We start from the raw sequence: 26,715 nt of genomic DNA, 5'->3' as shown, positions 1-26,715 counted from the left end.
CAATAATATAATAAAGAACGAGCTCTTGCCTATACTAATTTTTATACACCACTTAATTATAGTATAGGTTAGTAATTCCACAGATAGCTAGGCACTGGAACATCGTAAGGAGCTGTTCAATGGCTCATTTTAAATCCGGGTTGCAGCGGTAGCTAGTTATAATAAAGAACGACTTCTTGCCTATACTAAATTTTATACGCCACTTAATTATAGTATAGGTTAGTAATTCAACAGATAGCTTGGCACTGGAACATCGTAGAGAGTTGTTCAATGGCTCTTTTTAAAGGAAATTAATGGGGTTAAAAGTCTTTTGTAATTAAAACAAATTATATTTATTACTTTAAGAAATTTTAATTATATTCCTTAAGAAATCATCATAAGTAAAAATTTCCCTTACGGAAATTGAACTCAAGCCAACTGGGTGAGAGCTATCCCAACCTCTAGACCATATAGGATATATTAAAATATCCGATTAGTGAAGTTTCTATTAAAGAACAAATTATAAACCTAGTTAGCTGTCTGATTATTTGAGGATCGTCTCTTACTATTCCAAAGAAGAAAAAGCCGTAGGCTTTTTCCTGTTTGTATTTTATAATCCGGGTTCAAGCGGTAGTTATAGTAAAGAACGGACTCAAGCCCAAAGAAACTGGACCCTGTGGTTCATTCATATCCGGGTTGCAGCGGTAGCTAGCAACCTAGTAAGAGACGATCACGTCCAATGTTAAGAAATATAAAAACCCATAGTTCCTAAAAGAGGAGTCAGATCAAAACAAAAAGTACACCATTAGAACCGCCTTGTCCGAAACCCCTGTATATGTCTGTCCCTTGGCTTGAATCCGGGTTGCAGCGGTAGCTAGCAACCTAGTAAGAGACGATCACCTCCAATGTCAAGAAATATAAAACCCCCCAACTCCTAAAAAAAGAGTCAGATCAAAACAAAAAGTACACCATTAGAACCGCCTTGTCCGAATCCTCTATAAAGGAAACTTACCGCCCTATGGCTTTAATAACAAATAAAATATATTGGCTTTAAAATCAAGAAAATAGAATTTTACCACGTTATTCTCCACAAACAGTATATTTTTTTCTTTCCGCTTTTTTTTTCTGCTCAGCTAGCTGGGCACTGGAAAATCATAGAGAGCTGTATAATAGCTCATTTTAAAGGCAATTGCAACATCTAGTCATATAATAAAGATCGAACTCTTCCCTATACTAACTTGCATAGGCAACTTCACTATAGTGAAGATTACAGTATTTATATTATACATCATTATAAATTATAAAAGGTTCGAATGTTCGAAGATTATAGAGTTAAAAATTTTCCCACGCCGGGAATCGAACCCGGTCCTCCTAAGTGAAAGTTAACTATCCTAGCCACTAGACCAAAAGGGACCATAAAGAAGTATGATTTAAGAACCATATGCATATTATTATTTCACCATACCAATTATAATAAGGCCAAAACAAAATCGTCGAATTGCAACCTTACTTTTGACACATCAGTTACATCTTCATCAGACTTGAAAACTGTTTTGCTAGTTTTGCAGTAAAGAATGAACCTTAGCCCATAGTAGCAGAAATAAGAATATCTAGGTTGCAGTGGTAGCTAACAACCTATTAATTACATAATCCGGGTTGCAGTGGTAGCTAGCAACCTAGTAAGAAACGCACAATTAAAAGATGATCATTAGAAAAACAAACCATTGCTTATATTGGACTTAGTTAGCTGCCTGATTCTTTGAAGTTCGTCTCTTACTATTCCAATGAAGAAAAAGCCGTAGGCTTTTTCCTGTTTGTTATCCGGGTTGCAGCGGTAGCTAGCAACCTAGTAAGAGACGATCACGTCCAATGTTAAGAAATATAAAAACCCATAGTTCCTAACAGAGGAGTCAGATCAAAACAAAAAGTACACCATTAGAACCGCCTTGTCCAAAACCCCTATATAGGAAGCTTTCTGCCCCTTGGCTTGAACAGCAAGGGAAATATATTGGCTTGAAAATCAGGAAAAGTGGCAGCTACTACATCATTCTGCCTGAACGGCATCTTTTTTTCTTTTTTTTTCTTTTTTCTTCTTTTCCAGAGATAGCTTGGCACTGGAACATCGTAGAGAGTTGTTCAATAGCTCATTTTAAAGGAAATTAATTAGGTTAAAAATCTATAGTAACTAAAATAAATTATTTTTAAAAGAGAATAAATTTTTCCACATAAAACTGCATTTTTGATGTCTTTTCACACTGCAGTATTTCAAACATTATACCAGCGGTAAGATTTGAACCCACGCCTCCGAAGAGACTGGTGGCTAACACCAGTGTCTTGGACCACTCGGCCAGGTATACAGTAAAGAACGACCTCTTGCCTATACTAAATTTTTATAGGCCACTTACGTATAGTATAGTCTAGTACAGTTATATTTAAGGTCAATATATTCAAATTTACCATTAAAAGACGATCATTGGAATAAAAACCAATCACATACATTATAATAAAGATCGACCTCTTCCCTATACTAACTTGCATAGGCAACTTCACTATAGTTAAGATTACAGTATTGATATTATACATCCTTATAAATTATAAAAGGTTTAAATGTTCGAAGATTATAGAGTTAAAAATTTTCCCACACCGGGAATCGAACCCGGGCCTATTAAGTGAAAGTTAACTATTCTAGCCACTAGACCATATGGACACTAAAGAAGTATGATTTAAGAGCCATATGCATATTATTATTTCACCATACCAATTATAATAAGGCCAAAACAAAATCGTCGACTTGCAACCTTACTTTTGACACTTTAGTTAAATCTTCATCAGATATCATATAAGAACTGGAGAGGTGTCACACTCCAGACAGTCGGAAGTACGATCACGTCCAATGTTTACTTAGTAGGATTCAGACTCAAGTAAAGAACGATTTCCGGGTTGCAGCGGTAGCTAGCAACCTAGTAAGAGACGATCACCTCCAATGTCAAGAAATATAAAACCCCCCAACTCCTAAGAAAAGAGTCAGATCAAAACAAAAAGTACACCATTAGAACCGCCTTGTCCGAATCCTCTATAAAGGAAACTTACCTCCCTTTGGCTTGAATAACAAAGAAAATATATTGGCTTGAAAATCAAGAAAATTGACTTTTACCACGTTATTCTCCACAAACGGGATATTTTTTCTTTCCGCTTTTTCTTTCTGCTCAGCTAGCTGGGCACTGGAAAATCATAGAGAGCTGTATAATAGCTCATTTTAAAGGAAATTGCAACATCTAGTCACTTTTGTATTTAAAAATAAAATACTTTTTAAAGTAGAATCAATTTTGTCAAAAAAATTGCATTTTTGATGTATTTTCATACTGCAGTCTTTTCAAAGATATTTGAATTTTGAAGCAATAAAACAGTCCATGTAATGAACTCTATAGTAATAATAGCTACTTGTCTCAATAGTAATCCGGGTTGCAGCGGTAGCTAGCAACCTAGTAAGAGACGATCACCTCCAATGTCAAGAAATATAAAACCCCCCAACTCCTAAAAACAGAGTCAGATCAAAACAAAAAGTACACCATTAGAACCGCCTTGTCCGAATCCTCTATAAAGGAAACTTACTGCCCTTTGGCTTGAATAACAAAGAAAATATATTGGCTTGAAAATCAAGAAAATTGACTTTTACCACGTTATTCTCCACAAACGGGATATTTTTTTCTTTCCGCTTTTTTTTCTGCTCAGCTAGCTGGGCACTGGAAAATCATAGAGAGCTGTATAATAGCTCATTTTAAAGGAAATTGCAACATCTAGTCACTTTTGTATTTAAAAATAAAATACTTTTTAAAGTAGAATCAATTTTGTCAAAAAAATTGCATTTTTGATGTATTTTCATACTGCAGTCTTTTCAAAGATATTTGAATTTTGAAGCAATAAAACAGTCCATGTAATGAACTCTATAGTAATAATAGCTACTTGTCTCAATAGTAACCGAAACTCCTGGAACCAAAATTTTCTTTTTTGGCTTAATCGCTAAAATTATTATGTAAACTGCAAAAATATTTATGATGCCTAATCAGTAATAGTAATTTTTTAATTTAAACAACAAAAATACATGAAAATTCTAAAATTAGTTTTGCTTTTTGTCTCCTGGAAGAAATTTTTTTTTCATCTCAGTTCAAATTTATTATTGTATCCTGGAACCAAACTTTTTTTGGTTTGTAATACAGTAAAGAACGATCTCTCTCCCATACAAACTGATTATATGGTGGTTCCCGGTGTAGTTACATCCGGGTTGCAGCGGTAGCTAGAAAACCTAGTAAGAGACGATCACCTCCAATGTTAAGAAATATAAAAACCCGTAGCTCCTAAAAAAAGAGTCAGATCAAAACAAAAAGTACACCATTAGAACCGCCTTGTCCAAATCCTCCATAAAGGAAACTTACCGCCCTTTGGCTTGAATAACAAAGAAAATATATTGGCTTGAAAATCAAGAAAATAGACTTTTACCACGTTATTCTCCCCAAACGGGATATTTTTTTCTTTCTTTTCCACAGATAGCTTGGCACTGGAACATCGTAGAGAGTTGTTCACTGGCTCATTTTAAAGTAAATCTCTAGATCTAGCGCTATGTGTACTTAATTTTTTTTTTAAATTAATTTTTTTTACGAAAAACTTAATTTTTTATATACAATATTAATCAATGACGTCATAGTCTTTGGATGTAGTTAGTACATAAAGTCTGGATCATTACTTACATTAAAAGACGATCATTGTAATAACAAACAATTGCATAGATTGGAATTAGTTAGCTACTTGATGGTTTGAGGTTCGTCTCTTACTATTTCAAAGAAGAAAAAGCCACAGGCTTTTTCCTGTTTGTAATCAGTTTATTATCTGGTATAATAAAGAACGAACTCTTCCCAATACTAACTGGTAAAGTAGTTAAGATTACAGTATTTATATTATGACAATGCAAAAGGTATGAGAAAAAAGTGCAAAACTCTGTAAACTGCAAAAATATTCAGAATGTTTGAGTAATAATTTCACTTTATGAAAAGAAACTATATACATTCCTAAAAATCTTTAAATGAGTCTTATTTTATCTTAATGTTTAAACAACTTGATACAATATTATCATTATTAAATTCCGGGTTGCAGCGGTAGCTAGCAACCTAGTAAGAGACGATCACGTCCAATGTTAAGAAATATAAAAACCCATAGTTCCTAACAGAGGAGTCAGATAAAATTAAAAAGTACACCATTAGAACCGCCTTGTCCGAAACCCCTGTATAAGAAACTTTCTGTCCCTTGGCTTGAACAGCAAGGGAAATATATTGGCATGAAAATCAAGAAAATTGACTTTAACCACGTTATTCTCCCCAAACGGGATATTTTTTTCTTTTTTCTTTTTTCTTTTTCTTTTCCACAGATAGCTTGGCACTGGAACATCGTAGAGGGTTGTTCAATAGCTCATTTTAAAGGAAATTAATTGGGTTAAAAACCTTTTGTAACTAAAATAAATTATTTCTAAAAGAGAATAAATTTTTCCACCAAAAACTGCATTTTTGATGTCTTTTCACACTGCAGTCTTTCAAACATAATCGTATACCAGCGGTAAGATTTGAACCCACTCCTCCGAAGAGACTGGTGGCTAACACCAGTGTCTTGGACCACTCGGCCAGGCTGCCTCTCATAAATAAATATATATGTGAATTTGGGTTGCAGCAGTAGCTAGCAACCTAGTAAGAGACGATCAGTCCCATGCTAAGAAATATAACAAAACTCCTAAAAATAGAGTAAGATCAAAACAAAAGTACATCATTAGAACTACCTTGTCTGAAACCCTACTAGATAAATAATGAATGTCGTAGCTTTATATTAGAGCTATGAAGTGAATAGAAAAACACGAAATTATATTGTTGTTTCTGATGACGTCATGAAATAATATCATTGCGCCTTGACGTCAATAAAATCTTTACGCTGTGACGTCATAATTACTATATAGGAAGCGTCAGAACTGTAAATATTCACATTCATAATTAAATAATGGTTTCAGTCAAGCAAGCTGCACGCAAATTGAAAAAACAGTACTACACAAACAACAGAGATAGTATCTTGAAAAGAGAAAAGCAAAGGTATTCAACCGACCAGGCACATCGAGAAGTAAAAATTGAGAGAGCAAAACAAAGGTATTCAACCGACCAGGCGTATCGAGAAGTAATAATTGAGAGAGCAAAACAAAGGTATTCAACCGACCAGGTGCATCGAGAAGTAAAAATTGAGAGAGCAAAACAAAGGTATTCAACCGACTAGGCGTATCGAGAAGTAATAATTGAGAGAGCAAAACAAAACAGCAAGATGTGTTATCACAATGATGAAGATTATAGACATGCAAAAATTAAGACAGCCAAACAAAAGTTCAAGGAGAGTTATCACAATGATGAAGATTACCGCATCAAATATAAGAAAAACCAAAAGCAAAGGTATTCAACCGTCCAGGTGTATCGAGAAGTAAAAATTGATTTATAATAAAGAACGACCTCTTGCCTCTACTAAATTTTATAGCCCACTTAACTATAGTATAGGTTAGTAATGTTTTCATAAAGGACAGATATAGTTGATTATGGTAATTACAATAAGGAATGAAGTGTAACCCATATTAATTGAATTTTTAAATCAAACATTTCTTGGTCATAATAAAGAGCTGTCTAATGGCTCATTTTAATGGAAATTGCTGTATATAGAAACCTTTTGTAATTAACAAAACTAATTATTATCATAAAATAAATTGTTACGATATTGTAAACAACTAACTCTAGGCAATAGTAAGCAATTTAATTTTGACAATGAAGAATTACGGCAGAAACCTAAATGGTAGTATAAGAAAGCTACATTTTGTGACAGTAAAGAACTATTTCCCGCACATAGTAATTGATATATGGTGGTTCCAGGGGTAGTAGCAATCCGGGTTGCAGCGGTAGCTAGCAACCTAGTAATAAACGATCACGTCCAATGTTAAGAAATATAAAAACCCATAGCTCCTAAAAAAGGGGTTAGATCAAAACAAAAAGTACGCCTTTAGAACCGCCTTGTCCGAAACCCCTGTATAGGAAACTTTCTGTTCCTTGGCTTAAACAGCAAGAGCAATATATGGGCTTGAAAATCAAGAAAAGTTGCAGCTACTGCAACATTCTGCCTAAACGGCATATTTTTTTCTTTCTTTTTTCTTTTCCACAGATAGCTTGACACTGGAACATCGTAGAGAGTTGTTCAATGGCTCATTTTAAAGGATATAATAAAGAACGACCTCTTACCTATACTAAATTTTATACGCCACTAGTAATTCAACAGATAGCATGGCACTGGAACATTGTAGAGAGTTGTTCAATGGCTCATTTTGAAGGAAATTAATGGGGTTAAAATTATATAATAAGGAACGAACTCTAGCCTATAGTAACTAAAATATTAAAATAAGTAATTACATAAAACCTTGATTTAGTTCATTAAAACTGTGGATTATATAAGTTTCATCGGTATCATGGTTGTAGAGATAGCTGAAACCTAGTAAAGAAAAACCACGGCAAAGTAACTAGAAATTTTACTAAGGGCTTTGGTTCGTCCTTTACTAGGTTGTATAATAAAGAAAGACTACATTAATTAATATTAAAGTTATTACATTTATTTTATAATGAAGAACGACTTCTTGCCTCTACTAAGTTTTATACGCTTTTTAATTATAGTATAGGTTAGTAATTCCAAAGATATATCTGCACTGGAACATCGTAGAGAGTTGTTTAATGGCTCATTTTTAAGGAAATTAATGCGGTTAAAAACCTTTTGTAATTATAAAACAAATTATATTTAAAATAGAATCATTTTTCTTATGAAATTACATTAATTATAATAAGGAACGACCTCTTGCCTATACTAAATTTTATACGCCACTTAATTATAGTATAGGTTAGTAATTCCACAGATAGCTTGGCACTGGAACATCGTAGAGAGTTGTTTAATGGCTCATTTTAAAGCAAATTAATGGGGTTAAAAACTTTTTGTAGTTAACAAATTATTTTTAAATAGAATCATTTTTCTTACGAAATTACATTAAAATAAGATCATTACAATAACAAACCATTGCATACATTTGACTTAGTTAGCTACTTGATTGTTTGAGGTTCGTCTCTTACTATTTCACAGAAGAAAAAGCCGTAGGCTTTTTCTTGTTTGTAATTCGGGTTGCAGTGGTAGCTAGCAACCTAGTCCAGGTTGCAGTGTTACATTAAAGAACGATCTCTCACCAATAGTAGCTGATATACGGTGGGTCCAGGGGTAGCTACAAGTAATAAATAAAAGGATCAATATGGTTCATCGTAAATGCAGAATTTGTAAGTTTCATCAGATATAATTTCATGATCAAGATTGATCAATGACGTCATTTTCATAGGTATTACCCAGATTGTCTCTTACTATTCCAATTAAGAAAAAGCCTTAGGCTTTTTCCTGTTTGTAATTTCACAGTATCTCGATGTAGTGGTAGTCCGGGTTGTAGCGGTAGCAAGCAACCAAGTAAGATTACATTAAAAGACGATCACTGAAATAACAAACCATTCCATACATTGGACTTAGTTAGCTACTTGATTGTTTGAGTTTCGTCTCTTACTATTATAATAAAGAACGACCTCTTGCCTATACTAAATTTTATAGGCCACTTAACTATAGTATAGGCTAGTACAGTTATTATATCCGGGTTGCAGTGGTAGCTAGCAACCTAGTAAGAGACGATCACGTCCAATGTTAATAAATATAAAAACCCATAGCTCCTAAGAAAGGAGTCAGATCAAAACAAAAAGTACACCATTAGAACCGCCTTGTCCGAAACCCCTGTATAGGAAACTTTCTGTCCCTTGGCTTGAACAGCAAGGGAAATATATTGGCTTGAAAATCAAGAAAGGTGGCAGCTACTACAACATTCTGCCTAAACGGGATATTTTTTCTTTTTTTTTTCTTTTGTATCCAGAGATAGCTTGGCACTGGAACATCGTAGAGAGTTGTTCAATGGCTAATTTAAAGGAAATTAATTGGGTTAAAAATCTATAGTAACTAAAATAAATTATTTCAAAAAGAGAATAAATTTGTCCACCAAAAACTGCATTTTTGATGTCTTTTCACACTGCAGTCTTTCAAACATAATCGTATACCAGTGGTAAGATTTGAACCCACGCCTCCAAAGTGACTGGTGGCTAAGACCAGTTCCTTAGACCACTTGGCTAGGCTGCCTCTCATAATTTGGGTTGCAGCAGTAGCTAGCAACCTAGCAAAGAGACGATCAGTCCAATGCTAAGAAATATAAAAACCCAAAACTCCTAAAAATACAGTCAGATCAAAACAAAAGTACATAATTAGAACTACCTTGTCTGAAACCCTACTAGATAAATTAGAGCTATGACGTGAATAGAAATACACGAAAATATATTGTTGTTTCTGAAGACGTCAGGAAATAATACCATTGCGCCATGACGTCATGAAATAAAATCATTGCGCCGTGACGTCATAATTACTATATAAGAAGCGTCAGAACTGTAAATGTTCTCATTCATAATTAGATAATGGTTAGATCAAAGCAAGCTATACGCAAGTTAAGAAAACAGTACTACACAAACAACAGAGATAATATCTCGAAAAGAAAAAAGCAAAGGTGTTCAACCAACCAGGTGTATCGAGAAGTAATAATTGAGAGAGTAAAACAAAACAGCAAGATGTGTTATCACAATGATGAAGATTATAGACATGCAAAAATTGAGACAGCCAAACAAAAGATCAAGGAACGGTATGGTAATGATGAAGATTACAGAGAAGCAAGAATTGAGCAGGCTAGACAAAGGATCAAGGAGCATTATCACAATGATAAACTTTATAGAGAAGCAGCAGTTGAGACAGCCAAACAAAAGAGCAAGGAACGGTATGATAACGATATAGATTACCGAAACAAACATAAGAAAAAAGTTGCTACCAGAATAATGGGTAGATACTGGGGTGACAAAAGCTATAATGAAAAAATTAAATTCTCTGCGAGGTTGTACCGAAGAACGCATAAGGACAAAGGTAAAAATTACATTCAGAAATACAAGAAGATGGCAAAAATGCAGGCTGTTCTTCGTAAATTGTTTACATTAAAAGACGATCACTGAAATAACAAACCATTCCATACATTGGACTTAGTTAGCTACTTGATTGTTTGAGTTTTTATAATAAAGAACGACCTCTTGCCTATACTAAATTTTATAGGCCACTTAACTATAGTAAAGGTTAGTAAATTTTACCTAAAAGACTGATAGTGTTCATCCAGGTTGCAGCAGTAGCTAGCAACCTAGTAAGAGACGATCACGTCCAATGTTAAGAAATATAAAAAACACATAGCTCCTAAAAAAGGAGTCAGATCAAAACAAAAAGTACACCATTAGAACCGCCTTGTCCGAAATCCCTATATAGAAAACTTTCTGTCCCTTGGCTTGAACAGCAAGGGAAATATATTGGCTTAAAAATCAAGAAAATTGGCAGCTACAACAAGATTCTGCCTAAACGGGATATTTTGTTTTTCTTCTTTTTTTTCCTTTTCCACAGATAGCTTGGCACTGGAACATCGTAGAGAGTTGTTCAATGGCTCATTTTAAAGAAAATTAATTGGGTTAAAAATCTTTTGTAACTAAAATAAATTATTTATAAAAGAGAATAAACTGTTCCACTAAAAACTGCATTTTTTATGTCTTTTCATACTGCAGGCTATTCAAAGATATTTGATTTTTGTACATAAATCATAATCGTATACCAGCGGTAAGATTTGAACCCACGCCTCCGAAGAGACTGGTGGCTAACACCAGAACCTTGGACCACTCGGCCACGCTGCCTCTCATAACTATATATGTGAATCAGGGTTGAAGCAGTAGCTAGTAACCTAGTGAGAGACGATCAGTCCAATGCTAAGAAATATAAAAACCCAGAACGCCTAAATATAGAGTCAGATCAAAACAAATTTATAATAAAGAACGACCTCTTGCCTATACTAAATTTTATACGCCACTTAATTATAGTATAGGTTAGTAATTCCGCAGATAGCTTGGCACTGGAACATCGTAGAGAGTTGTTTAATGGCTCATTTTAAAGAAAATTAATGGGGTTAAAACCTTTTGTAATTATAAAACAAGTTATTTTTAAGATAGAATCATTTTTCCTACGAAATTACATTAAATGAAGATGATTACAATAACAATTACATTAAAGAATAAACTATAGCCTATAGTAATTGAATATTTGACAAGTACCCTACAATGTAATGTCTTGATTCTTTTATTTTATTTTCACTTTCTTCGTCAAATCTAATTTAGTTTTTGGAATTATTTTCCTCATTATTTCCAACTTTTCTGCAGAGGCTTTATTGCGAAGCTACCGCTACAACCCGGATAAAGTAAATATAAAAATTTAGCAGTTAATGGTTTCAATCCACCGACCTCTGAGTTATGAGCCCAACGCTCTTCCTCTGTACCAAGCTGCTCTTATTTCAAACTGTTATAAAACTTCTATATGATGTATCATAAAAAGATCTAATTAAAGAACGATGTTGGCACAAAGTATTATTCATTTTTTTCCGGGTTGTTACAATAAAGAACGAACTCTTGCCTATACTAGCTTGCACAGGCAGCTTAACTATATTATAGGCTGGTAAATTTTTATTTAAAGTTAACATGTGGAGTGATTATAGTATCATGGTTGCAGCTTTAGCTGTAATCTAATTTATAAATCTAATCCGGAATGCAGTTGTAGCTAGCAACCTAGTAAGAAACGATCACGTCCAATGTTAACAAATATACAAACCCATAACTCCTAAGAAAAGAGTAAAATCAAAACAAAAAGTACACCATTAGAACCGCCTTGTTCGAAATACCTGTATAGGAAACTTTCTGCCCCTTGGCTTGAACATCAAGGGAAATATATTGCCTTGAAAATCAAGAAAAGTGGCAGCTACTACAGCATTCTGCCTAAACGGCATCTTTTTTTCTTTTTTTTTCTTTTCCACAGATAACTTGGCACTGGAACATAGTTGAGAGTTGTTCAATGGCTCATTCTAAAGGAAATTAATTGGGTTAAAAACCTTTTGTAGCTTAAACAAATTATTTTTAAAACAAGAATAAATTTTTCCACTAAAAACTACATTTTTGATGTCTTTTTATACTGCAGTCTTTTCAAAGATATTTGATTTTTGGAAGAAATCAAACAGTTTGTGGTAAAGTTATATTAAAAGACGATCATTAGAAGAACAAACCATTGCATACATTGAACTTAGTTAGCTGCCTGATCCGGGTTGCAGCGGTAGCTAGTAACCTAGTAGGAGACGATCACTTCCAATGTTAAGAAATATAAAAACCCATAGCTCCTAAAAGAGGAGTCAGATCAAAACAAAAAGTACACCATTAGAACCGCCTTGTCCGAAACCCCTGTATAGGAAACTTTCTGTCCCTTGGCTTGAACAGCAAGGGAAATATATTGGCTTTTAGTTAACTAGAACGATTCTTTACATAATTGTTTCGTGTATTAACGAAAACATTATCATTTCTTATATTTAACTTATATTTCATAAGTCTTTGATGGTCCAATGGTAAGTATACCCACTTGTCACGCGAGAGAACAGGTTCTTTACTATAATCCAAATAGAAAAAACGAAATCACAAGCTATTTCAAAACATGAATTTAGGTAAACGTTTCTGAGCTGCTCCGCTGCGAATATCGTTAGCGCGAGTTGAAGGTTCTCGAATGGGCTTTGCAATTTGGGCAAGAATGAACAATACTCATGCAAGATGGGATCCAACACGGAATTAAACAGCAGCCAAATCAACATCCGGTCAAAGCAAGAATTCCTCCACTTATTCAGGCAAGAAGACTTGGTTCTGATATAATAGCTGTATCAATTTCAGCATGACAGTGTGGACACACTATATGAGTAGGACCTGTTCCAGGTGGCACCAATGTTGTAACAATAATAGTGTTACAAGCTTGAACAAAAGATGATGGTTGTGGAACACAACCTGTATACTTTACATATCTTGAAGGAGAAGAAGATGGAGGGCAAGATTTATTCATAGCTTCTTGTTTAAAAATTTGCTTTAATTTAGTACTCATTTTTAAATTACTTTATTTCTAACAAAAATACTGACGGTCGTGTAGATAGAACCTAAAAAAAACAATTAGAAAATTTCAGGTATTTTTCTGCTTTGAATTAAAAAATTAAAATTATTGCTCAGACACCATAAATATTTTTGCAGTTTTTAATTAAATAATGTTATTTTATTTAAAATTTTCAGGAATTATTCTAGCTTTAGTAGACGAGTCAGATTTTTGGGTAGAGCCCCCAAAAATGACTGCATTTTACATAACTATGTTTACATGTTTTTTATAATAGTAAAACTCCTATTTCGATTTTTGTATGCAGGAAGGTGTACATTTGTTACTACAGAGTTAAAGAAAAATGCAGTTATTCGTTAAAAAATTATTATGTTTTAAATTTATTTTTGCTAAATATTTTACATAAAGGATTGATATAGTTCAATTGTGTAAGTCAAGAGGATCTCATGTAGTATTCTTTAATAGAAAGTTTATATAGACTTTAAATTGACAAAACATGCTTAGCCAAGCCTTCAAGGCTCATCTTTAGTTCTAGCTCATGATGACTAGCGTTGTACTGTTTCTTGCATTCAGATACAGGTAATCTATTCAGATAGATAAAAAAAAATAGTTTTGTTGTACGTGAAACTGTTGGCTTCCCAGCTATTGGCTAGATATCGAAGAAGTATCTTTGAGACCTCTCTGATGAGAATCTTACAGCCTTTAAAACAAAAAAGATTTGACAGGAAAGGTTAATTGCCATGCGCTTATATTGAACATACCGTAATCCAACCCCAAATATATTCAGCTAATCCAGATTATGCAAATTCCATAACATAAAGAAAAGCAATCGAAATATCAGGAGTTCTAGGTCATCATTCAGACGTAATACACTAGAGTAAAATAGAGTATTCAAAATGTGTCGTAGTGTGTTTGTATGAAAAATGATAAAATGGGTAGTTGAACATGTATTGTAATTCGTTTGAATGAAACATGACGAAAACACGCAAATTTTATATTCATAATCTGTTGCAATTCAAGAAAAATCACCTAAAATAATAATCGCAAAACTACTGCCCTACACTTGGAAACAAAATATAAAAGTATACTTTTTCCAATGATTACAGATGTATTTTTTTCTATAAACATGATTTTTACCTTCCTCAAATATACTTGATTCGATGAAAGTTTCAGTCTAAAACAACACAAATGTTACCTGAAGCTAAGGATAAATATACAGAAAATGCAAATGAGCTTTTCACAGCTAGCATTTTAAAATCTAAAGAAGAGGAAATACTTGAATTATACAAAAGAGCAGCCAACATTTCCGTAAGATTAGAGAATTGGGAAGAGGCTGGGAAAGCCATTGAAAAAATTGCAAGTATTCAAAAAATTAATTACATAAAGGATCGATGTGGTTCATTATAAATTATAAAAGGTTTAGAGCTTCTAATGTTCGAAGATTATAGAGTTAAAAATTTTCCAATACCGGGAGTCGAACCCGGGCCTTCTAGATGAAAGCCAGCTATGCTATCCGCTACACCATATGGGACTATAAAACAGCATGATTTAAGAACCATATGCATATTATTATTTCATCGTACCATTTTTTTCCGGGTTGCAGCGGTAGCTACCAACCTAGTAAGAGACGATCACCTCCAATGTAAAGAAATATAAAAACCCCCAACTCCTAAGAAAAGAGTCAGATCAAAACAAAAAGTACACCATTAGAACCGCCTTGTCCGAAACCTCTATAAAGGAAACTTACCGCCCTTTGGCTTGAATAACAATCAGGGTTGCAGCGGTAGCTAGCAACCTAGTAAGAGACGATCACGTCCAATGTTAAGAAATATAAAAACCCATAGTTCCTAACAAAGGAGTCAGATCAAAACAAAAAGTACACCATTAGAACCGCCTTGTCCGAAACCCCTGTATAGAAAACTTTCTGTCCCTTGGCTTGAACAGCAAGGGAAATATATTGGCTTGAAAATCAAGAAAATTGACTTTAACCACGTTATTCTCCCCAAACGGGATATTTTTTTCTTTTTTTCTTTTTTTCTTTGTATCCAGAGATAGCTTGGCACTGGAACATCGTAGATGGTTGTTCAATAGCTCATTTTAAAGGAAATTCATTGGGTTAAAAATCTATAGTAATTAAAATAAATTATTTCTAAAAGAGAATAAATTTTTCCACCAAAAACTGCATTTTCGATGTCTTTTCACACTGCAGTCTTTAAAACATAATCGCATACCAGCGGTAAGATTTGAACCCACGCCTCCGAAAAGACTGGTGGCTAACACAAGTGCCTTGGACCACTCGGCCAGGCTGCCTCTCATAAATAACTATATATGTGAATCTGGGTTGTAGCAGTAGCTAGCAATCTAGTAAGAGACGATCAGTCCTATGCTAAGAAATATAAAAACCCAAAGCTCCTAAAAATATTATAATAAAGAACAACCTCTTGCCTATACTAAATTTTATGCGCCACTTAATTATAGTATAGGTTAGTAATTCCACAGATAGATTGGCACTGGAACATCGTAGAGAGTTGTTTAATGGATCAGTTTACAGAAAATTTATAATAAAGTTATTATAAGGAAAGACCTCTTGCCTATACTAAATTTTATACACCACTTAATTATAGTATAGGTTAGTAATTCCACAGATAGCAAAGCACTGGAACATCGTAAAGAGTTGTTCAATGGCTCATTTTAAAGGAAATTAATGGTTACGTTAATAGACAATCATTGGAACAACATACCACTGCATACATTGGACTTAGTTAGCTACTTGATTACTTGAGGTTCGTCTCTTACTATTCCAAAGAAGAAAAAGCCTTAGGCTTTCTCCTGTTTGCGATCTGAGTTGCAGCGGTATCCGGGTTGAAGCGGTAGCTAGCAACCTAGTAAGAGACGATCACGTCCAATGTTAAGAAATATAAAAACCCATAGTTCCTAAAAAAGGAGTCAGATCAAAACAAAAAGTACACCATTAGAACCGCCTTGTCGGAAACCCCTGTATAGGAAACTTTCTGTCCCTTGGCTTGAACAGCAAGGGAAATATATTGGTTTGAAAATCAAGAAAAGTGGCAGCTACTACAACATTCTTCCTAAACGGGATATTTTTTTCTTTTTTTCTTTTTTTCTTTGTTTCCAGAGATAGATTGGCACTGGAACATCGTAGAGGGTTGTTCAATAGCTCATTTTAAAGAAAATTAATTGGGTTAAAAACTTTTTGTAACTAAAATAAATTATTTCAAAAAGAGAATAAATTTTTCCCCCAAAAAATGCATTTTTGATGTCTTTTCACACTGCAGTCTTTCAAACATAATCGTATACCAGCGGTAAGATTTGATTACATTAAAAGACGATCACTGAAATAACAAACCATTCCATACATTGGACTTAGTTAGGTACTTGATTGTTTGAGTTTCGTCTCTTACTATTTAAAAGAAGAAAATGCCTTAGGCTTTTTCCTGTTTGTATTTATAGTTAAAAAACGAACTCAAGTCCAAAGAAACTGAACACTGTGGTTCATTCATATTATCTTCATTATTTTAGCTAGAATGTAAATAAACAAGTTTCTTTTTTACATTTTCGATTGAAAAGATAGTGCTTTTAATTCAACATATTAAAAGTTCTCCCCGACGGGGAATCGAACCCCCTTCTCCCAGGTAACAAGTGGGCATACTTACCATTAGACTATGGAAGACTTATCCGGGTTGCAGCGGTAGCTAGCAACCTAGTAAGAGACGATCACGTCCAATGTTAAGAAATATAAAAACCCCTAACTCCTAAAAACAGAGTCAAATCAAAACAAAAAGTACACCATTAGAACAGCCTTGTCCGAAACCCCTATAAAGGAAACTTACCGCCCTGCGGCTTGAATAACAAAGAAAATATATTGGCTTGATAATCAAGAAAATTGACTTTAACCACGTTATTCTCCACAAACGGGATATTTTTTCTTTCTTTCTTTTCCACAGATAGCTTGGCACTGGAACATCGTAGAGAGTTGTTCAATGGCTCATTTTAAAGGAAATCTCTAGATCTAGCGCTATTTGTACTTAATTTTTTTTTTTAATTAATTTTTTTTACCAAAAACTTAATTTTTTATATACAATATTAATCAATGACGTCATAGTCTTTGGATGTAGTTAAAGTAGTTAAAGTACATAAAGTCTGGATCATCGAATTAAAGCTGAAACTAAGTAAAGAACAATTATGCCTCCATATATTCACAGTGATCTATAAAATTTCCCATTACATCTATAAACTGTTCCACAGTTGCCGGTTCATACCTTGGAAGCTTTTCACTAAACATGCAACATTTCTTTTGGATATTACTATGAAGTTTTGCGAAAGCATCTCTAGCTGACTTTTCAACAAAATCCATTCTTTCAGAGATAATTTTAATCTTTAATTTTGAATATTTTTCGTAATCCCGGTAAAAAATTCGTAAAATTTATCTAAATTTACTAAGATCAGCCAGCATTGTTGCCATGTTTTTGGACTTCTGAATATAATTTTTAATTTTGCCCTTATGCGTTCTTTGCAGCTTGTGTAAACTGCAAAATATCCATGGTATCCGAGCAATAGTTTGAATATTTCAATTCAAGCTAGAAAAATACCTGAAAATGTTAAAATTAGTTTTATTTTTAGTTGGTTCTAACTACCCGATGTGGAATTTACTATGTATTTTCAGACCATCCGGGTTGCAGCGGTAGCTAGCAACCTAGTAAGAGACGATCACGTCCAATGTTAAGAAATATAAAAACCCATAGTTCTTAAAAAAAGAGTCAGATCAAAACAAAAAGTACACCATTAGAACCGCCTTGTCCGAAACCCCTGCATAGTAAAATTTCTGTCCCTTGGCTTGAACAGCAAGGGAAATATATTGGCTTGAAAATCAAGAAAAGTGGCAGCTACTACAACATTCTGCCTAAACGGGATATTTTTTTCTTTTTTTTTCTTTTTTTTTCTTTTTTCTTTTCCACAGATAGCTTGGCACTGGAACATCGTAAAGGGTTGTTCAATAGCGCATTTTCAAGGAAATTAATTGGGTTAAAAATCTATAGTAACTAAAATAAATTATTTCTAAAAGAGAATAAATTTTTCCACCAAAAACTGCATTTTTGATGTCTTTTCACACTGCAGTCTTTCAAACATAATCGTATACCAGCGGTAAGAATTGAACCCACGCCTCTGAAGAGACTGGTGTCTAACACCAGTGCCTTGGACCACTCGGCCAGGCTGCCTCTCATAAATAAATATATATGTGAATTTGGGTTGCAGCAGTAGCTAGCAACCTAGTAATAGACGATCAGTCCAATGTTAAGAAATATAAAAACCCAAAACTCCTAAAAATAGAGTCAGATCAAAACAAAAGTACATCATTAGAAATACCTTGTCTGAAACCCTACTAGATAAATAATGAACGTCATCATAGTTTTATATTAGAGCTATGACGTGAATAGAGTGACGTCATAATCCGGGTTGCAGCGGTAGCTAGCAATCCGGGTTGCAGCGGTAGCTAGCAACCTAGTAAGAGACGATCACCTCCAATGTCAAGAGATATAAAAACCCCCAACTCCTAAAAAAAGAGTCAGATCAAAACAAAAAGTACACCATTAGAACCGCCTTGTCCGAATCCTCTATAAAGGAAACTTACCGCCCTTTGGCTTGAATAACAAAGAAAATATATTGGCTTGAAAATCAAGAAAATTGACTTTTACAACGTTATTCTCCACAAACGAGATATTTTTTTCTTTCCGCTTTTTTTTTCTGCTCAGCTAGCTGGGCACTGGAAAATCATAGAGAGCTGTATAATAGCTCATTTTAAAGGAAATTGCAACATCTAGTCACTTTTGTATTTAAAAATAAAATACTTTTTAAAGTAGAATCAATTTTGTCAAAAAAATTGCATTTTTGATGTATTTTCATACTGCAGTCTTTTCAAAGATATTTGAATTTTGAAGCAATAAAACAGTCCATGTAATGAACTCTATAGTAATAATAGCTACTTGTCTCAATAGTAACCGAAACTCCTGGAACCAAAATTTTCTTTTTTGGCTTAATCGCTAAAATTATTATGTAAACTGCAAAAATATTTATGATACCTAATCAGTAATAGTAATTTTTTAATTTAAACAACAAAAATACATGAAAATTCTAAAATTAGTTTTGCTTTTTGTCTCCTGGAAGAAATTTTTTTTTCATCTCAGTTCAAATTTATTATTGTATCCTGGAACCAAGCTTTTTTTGGTTTGTAACCCGTAAAGTACATATCTCCATATTATTGTCTCATAATTGCAATTATTTTAGTTTTCAGTCCAGAATCACTAAACTTATTATGTAAACTGCAAAAATATTTATGGTGTCTAACCAATAATACTAATTTTGTAATTCAAACAAGATAAATACCTGAAAATTTTAAAATTAGTTTTGTTTTATGCTAGGTTTTAGATACTCGACACGGGATTTTGTGTGCTTAATAATTTTAAACCTTGAAAAAATATGATCTCACGCGAGTGGAAAAAAAGAAAGAATAACCAAAAACAATATCAAAATAGAACAATCCAAATTTCTACTAATAGAAAACTTTACTACACAAAAAATAAAGCTAACATCCTGAAATATCAGAAAAGTTTATTTAAAAGAGATAAAAATGCCACCAAACGCAATAAAGCTCGAGCACGCGTAAGGATTGCTACTAAGATGTCTTGTGATCCAGGATTTAAGAAAATGAAATATGACAGAACAAAACAGAGGTATCTTACGGATCAGGGGTATCGAGAAGGGAAAATTGAGACAGCGAAACAAAAGAGCAAGGAAAGGTATGATAACGATATAGATTACCGAAACAAACATAAGAAAAAAGTTGCTACCAGAATAATGGGTAGATACTGGGGTGACAAAAGCTATAATGAAAAAATTAAATTCTCTGCGAGGTTGTACCGAAGAACGCATAAGGACAAAGGGAAAAATTACATTCAGAAATACAAGAAGATGGCAAAAATGCAGGCTGATCTTTGTAAATTGAGAAACATTTTACGCATGTTTTATCGGGATCACGAAAAGTATTCGAAATTACAGATTAAAATTCTCTTTGAAAGAGCGGATGCTGTTGAAAAGTCGGCTAGAAATGCTTTGGCAAAGCTTCATAGCAATATCCAAAAGAAATGTTGTCAGTTTAACGAAAAGCTTCCAAGGTATGGATTGGCAACTGCGGAACAGTTTATAGATGCAATGGAAAATGTTCGACAACACAGTGAATATACGGAGGCGTACTTCTTAGAAAATTCGTATATTAATTTTGGAAGGAGCAATTGCAGTTTATGTAGCAGCAATAAAAATATATATACAAGCATACCTATCAACAGCGAAGGAAAAGCAATGTTTTTCAATTATGGCGAAAACGAGCCTGTTAGGGTTATTAGTAAATGTGTTTGTAAGACTAATGATTCAGAACAAATTCCTGGAACACCGACTCAAGAAAAAAGCATTTCTAACTGTGTTTTAAACAGTTCGTTTAGTTCTACTGAATATTTGGCAAAAAATTCTCTGTGTAGTAGAACAAACTGTCCTGAAAAGTACGAGACAACTATTGAAAAATGCTCTAAAACTAGATCTGACAAGGAAATTATGATGGCTGAAGTCACCTATAACAATCTGAGTAAACATTCAAAACCAAAAATTGGGCAGCAGGTTACTTGGCAATGTCACCCTGATATCCGCAAGCTCTATCCGACGGATATTGAATTATGTCAAATTCTTTTTGATATCCTTGAAAACAATATAGCATTAAAATTTTCAACTGACAAAGTGGTTAATTTCTACCTTGGCGGCTTGGATTATTGTGAAATCAATTACAGGGACACAAGAAAGCATGGGCATTCGTTATACTGTAGCCCAAATGAGGGATGTCAGAGCTATTTGCGTTCTCTAAGGGCACTAGCTCTACATTTTCCTGTCTTGAACTGTTTCATTAATAGCTTATATAAGGCAGTATCAAAATGTAAGATTATACAACATATTAATCTACTAAAAGTCGAGGGCTCGTACAAGGAACTAAGTCATTACATAGAAGAAGTGTCAAGTAGACTCTGTCGTAATAATAGTCAAGACTTCATTTACGGTGATAGCAATATTAGAGTTTCTGTGGATGAAAATACAATAATAAAATTATTTGGTGTACATTAAAGAACGAAACTTAACCCGTGTTAACTCAAACATAAATAGGGATTATTTAATTTCCTTCAGTATCATGGCTGCAGAGGTGTCCGAAACCAAGTAAAGAACAAACCATTATAGTAAAGAACATTTCATGTTAAAGATTAATCATTGATGCCATAATCATAGTTTGTAGCCAGGTCGTCTCTTACTATTCCAAAGAAGAAAAAGCCGTAGGCTTTTTCCTGTTTGTAATCATATAGTAAAGAATGATAAGATGCCTATGGTTTAATAAACGGTTATATAAAGTTACATTTAAAGACGATCACTTAAATAACAAACCATTCCATATATTGGACTTAGTTAACTACTTGATTGTTTGAGTTTCGTCTCTTACTATTTAAAAGAAGAACAAGCCGTAAGCTTTTTCCTGTTTTTATTTACAGATATAGTAAAGAACGACATCTAGAGAATGTTCAGTGGAAAATAAATAGGAATTATTTAATTTTCATCGGTATCATAAACCTAAAAAAGAACAAACCATGGGACATATTAGACTTAGTTTGATGCCTAACTCTTGGAAGGTTTGTCTCTTACTATTCCAAATAAGAAAAGGCCATAGGCTTTTTCCTGTTTGTGATTTTTCCGGGTTGCTTTCAAACAGCTTTTAGGAAATCGGGGTTGCAGCGGTAGCTAGCAACCTAGGAAGAGACGATCACGTCCAATGTTAAGAAATATAAAAACCCCTAACTCCTGAGAAAAGAGTCAGATCAAAACAAAAATTACACCATTAGAACCACCTTGTCCAAAACCCCTATTAAGGAAACTTATCACTCTTTGGCTTGAATAACAATGAAAATATATTGGCTTGAAAATCAAGAAAATTGACTTTAACCACGTTATTCTCCACAAACGGGATATTTTTTTCTTTCCGCTTGATTTTCATCCGCTTGATGTAGCAGCAATAAAAATATATATACAAGCATACCTATCAACAGCGAAGGAAAAGCAATGTTTTTCAATTATGGCGAAATCGAGTACAGTAAGGAGCGAAGTCTGTCTCATAGTCACTGAAACAACAGGGAAAAGAAAAAGAGGTCTGTGTTATCGTATGACGTCATACGATTCGGGTTGCAGCGGTAGCTAGCAACCTAGTAAGAGACGATCAAGTTCAATGTTAAGAAATATAATAACCCATGATTCCTAAAAAATAGTCAGATCAAAACAAAAAGTATACTATTAGAGCTGCATTGTCCCAAACCCCTATACAGTAAATTTTCTGTCATTTGGCTAAAATCCGGGTTGCAGCGGTAGCTAGCAACCTAGTAAGAGACGATCACGTCCAATGTTAAGAAATATAAAAACCCCTAACTCCTAAAAACAGAGTCAGATCAAAACAAAAAGTACACCATTAGAACCGCCTTGTCCGAAACCCCTATAAAGGAAACTTACCGCCCTGCGGCTTGAATAACAAAGAAAATATATTGGCTTGATAATTAAGAAAATTGACTTTAACCACGTTATTCTCCACAAACGGGATATTTTTTTCTTTCTTTCTTTTCCACAGATAGCTTGGCACTGGAACATCGTAGAGAGTTGTTCAATGGCTCATTTTAAAGGAAATCTCTAGATCTAGCGCTATTTGTACTTCATTTTTTTTAATTAATTTTTTTTACGAAAAACTTAATTTTTTATATACAATATTAATCAATGACGTCATAGTCTTTGGATGTAGTTAGTACATAAAGTCTGGATCATCGAATTAAAGCTGAAACTAAGTAAAGAACAATTATGCCTCCATATATTCACAGTGATCTATAAAATTTCCCATTACATCTATAAACTGTTCCACAGTTGCCGGTTCATACCTTGGAAGCTTTTCACTAAACATGCAACATTTCTTTTGGATATTACTATGAAGTTTTGCGAAAGCATCTCTAGCTGACTTTTCAACAAAATCCATTCTTTCAGAGATAATTTTAATCTTTAATTTTGAATATTTTTCGTAATCCCGGTAAAACATTCGTAAAATTTTTCTAAATTTACTAAGATCAGCCAGCATTGTTGCCATGTTTTTGGACTTCTGAATATAATTACAATAAAGAACGACACCTAGCCCATGTTAACTGAAACATAAATTGGGATTACGTAATTTTCATTTAAAATAAAGAACAACCTCTTGCCTATACTAAAGTTTATACGCCACTTAATTATAGTATAGGTTAGTCATTCATCAGATAGCTTGGCACTGGAACACAGTAGAGAGTTTTACAGTAAAGAACGATCTCTCGCCTATAGTAACTTATATATGCTGGTTCCAGGGATAGTTATACACAGGGTTATACACACACCGATATAGCTCATCATTAATAGTGTTTGTCAATTATTACATTAAAAGAGGAGAATTGGAATAATACATTAAGGATCGAAATAGTTCATCATAAATTACTTTAAAGAACGAAAAGAAAGAGCTGGCAAAAATAAAGAGCATTATGAGAAAAACAAGGACGTTCTCAAATTGATTGGCAAAATTAGATATGATTAGAAAGCATCAGCTCTAAACAAATGTCGAGTTTTGAAACAATATAAAATTAACTAGGAGTTTTGCAAGAATTACATCAATTCATCATCAGAACATGTGAAGAAAAAAATTAGAAATGATGAGGTTTATCGCCTGAATATTATCAAGCCTGCATCAATCCGGAGAAACATTTAATCGAGCTTATTTTAATTATCATATATTTTTGAAATCGAACCCAAGTAGATTCAAACCACCTATCTTTCAGTTAATAGCTGGTTGCGTTTACCAATTACGCCACGAGGACAATTATCAAAGTTAATAAATGAAGAATATGATATGTTTCAATGGGAAATAAAATTAGGACTAGACCAAAATAAGGAGATCCAAGAGAAATAAAGAAATCCTCTACTTTGTGCAAAAGCAATTATTCAAGCAAAAACTATTGAAAAAAGCCTTTGACTTTACGTTTTCCTAGTTGTACATTTTATAATAAAGATCGAACTCTTCCCTATACTAACTTGCATAGGCAACTTCACTATAGTTAAGATTACAGTTATTATAATAAAGATCGAACTCTTCCCTATACTAACTTGCATACGCAACTTCACTATAGTTAATATAGTTAAGATTACAGTATTTATATTATACATCATTATAAATTATAAAAGGTTCAAATATTCGAAGATTATAGAGTTAAAAATTTTCCCACACCGGGAATCGAACCCGAGCCTGTTTTATAGTAAAGAACGAACTCTTGCCCTTAGTTACCTATGTCTTGTCAAATTAGCTAATTAATTTCACCTGATTTTGTTTTAAAAATAATTCCCACACCGGGATTCGAACTCAAGCCAATTGGTTGAAAGCCAACTATCCTAAACCACTAGACCATATGAGATATGTGTAAAAAGCTAATTAATTGTTTTATGATATCCGGGTTGTTATAATAAAGAACGACCTCTTGCCTATACTAAATTTTATACGCCACTTAATTATAGTATAGGTTAGTACTTCAACAGATAGCATGGCACTGGAACATCGTAGAGAGTTGTTCAATGGCTCATTTTAAAGGAAATTAATGGGGTTAAAAACCTTTTGTAATTAAAACAAATTATTTTTATTACATTAAGAAATTTTAATTATGTTCCTTAAGAAATCATCATAAATAAAAATTTCCCAAACAGAAATTGAACTCAAGCCTACTGGGTGAGAGCTATCCCAACCTCTAGACCATATAGGATATATTAAAATATCCGATTAATGAAGTTTATGTTATCCGGGTTGCAGCGGTAGCTAGCAACCTAGTAAGAGACGATCACGTCCAATGTTAAGTTACTTAAAGGACCGATATAGTTCATCATAAATGATATTTGTCAATTAGTTTTTATCCGGGTTGCAGCGGTAGCTAGTAACCTAGTAAGAGACGATCACGTCCAATGTTAAGAAATATAAAAACCCATAGTTCCTAACAAAGGAGTCAGATCAAAACAAAAAGTACACCATTAGAACCGCCTTGTCCGAAACCCCTGTATAGTAACTTATACTAAAAGACGATCACTGGAATAACATTACATTAAAGAATAAACTATAGCCTATAGTAATTGAATATTTGACAAGTACCCTACAATGTAATGTCTTGATTCTTTTATTTTATTTTCACTTTCTTCGTCAAATACAATTTAGTTTTTGGAATTATTTTCCTCATTATTTCCAACTTTTCTGCAGAGGCTTTATTGTGAAGCTACCGCTACAACCCGGATTAAGTAAATATAAACATTTAGCAGCTAATGGTTTCGATCCACCGACCTCTGAGTTATGAGCCCATTATATAATAAAGATCGAATTCTTCCCTATACTAACTTGCATAGGCAACTTCACTATAGTTAAGATTACAGTATTTATAAGAGTTAAAAATTTTCCCACACCGGGAATCGAACCCGGGCCTGTTAAGTGAAAGTTAACTATCCTAGACACTAGACCATATGGGACCATAAAGAAGTATGATTTAAGAACCATATACATATTATTATTTCACCATACCAATTATAATAAGGCCAAAACATCCGGGTTGCAGCGGTAGCTAGCAATCTAGTAAGAGACGATCATGTCCAATGTTAAGAAATATAAAAACCCATAGTTCCTAAAAAAGGAGTCAGAACAAAACAAAAAGTACACCATTAGAACCGCCTTGTCTGAAACCCCTGTATAGGAAACTTTCTGTCCCTTGGCTTGAACAGCAAGGGAAATATATTGGCTTGAAAATCAAGAAAAGTGGCAGCTACTACAACATTCTTCCTAAACGGGATATTTTTTTCTTTTTTTCTTTGTTTCCAGAGAGAGCTTGGCACTGGAACATCGTAGAGGGTTGTTCAATAGCTCATTTTAAAGGAAATTAATTGGGTTAAAAACCTTTTGTAACTATTTACAGTAAAGAACGATCTCTGACCCATTGTAACTGATATATGGTGGTTACCGGGGTATCCGGGTTGCAGCGCTAGCTAGAAACCTAGTAAGAGACGATCACGTCCAATAATCCGGGTTGCAGCGGTAGCTAGCAACCTAGTAAGAGACGATCACGTCCAATGTTAAGAAATATAAAAACCCATAGTTCTTAAAAAAAGAGTCAGATCAAAACAAAAAGTACACCATTAGAACCACCTTGTCCGAAACCCCTGCATAGTAAAATTTCTGTCCCTTGGCTTGAACAGCACGGGAAATATATTGGCTTGAAAATCAAGAAAAGTGGCAGCTACTACAACATTCTGCCTAAACGGGATATTTTTTTCTTTTTTTTTTTCTTTTTTTTTCTTTTTCTTTTCCACAGATAGCTTGGCACTGGAACATCGTAAAGGGTTTTTCAATAGCTCATTTTAAAGGAAATTAATTGGTTTAAAAATCTATAG

At 33.7% G+C, this 26,715-nt stretch overlaps 1 pseudogene; it reads right to left on the bottom strand.

Annotated features, from left to right (window-relative positions):
• Nucleotides 1-12,750: 12,750 nt before the first annotated feature.
• LOC148941050 (lipopolysaccharide-induced tumor necrosis factor-alpha factor homolog) lies at nt 12,751-13,101 on the bottom strand (annotated as a pseudogene).
• Nucleotides 13,102-26,715: the final 13,614 nt, after the last annotated feature.

Source organism: Artemia sp. Qi Xiang Cuo, chromosome 19 (assembly GCF_049724085.1).
Source record: "Artemia sp. Qi Xiang Cuo chromosome 19, ASM4972408v1, whole genome shotgun sequence".
NCBI lineage: Eukaryota > Metazoa > Arthropoda > Branchiopoda > Anostraca > Artemiidae > Artemia > Artemia sp. Qi Xiang Cuo.
Note: the sequence above shows the minus strand (reverse complement) of the source record. Positions and strands in the feature narration are given on the sequence as shown.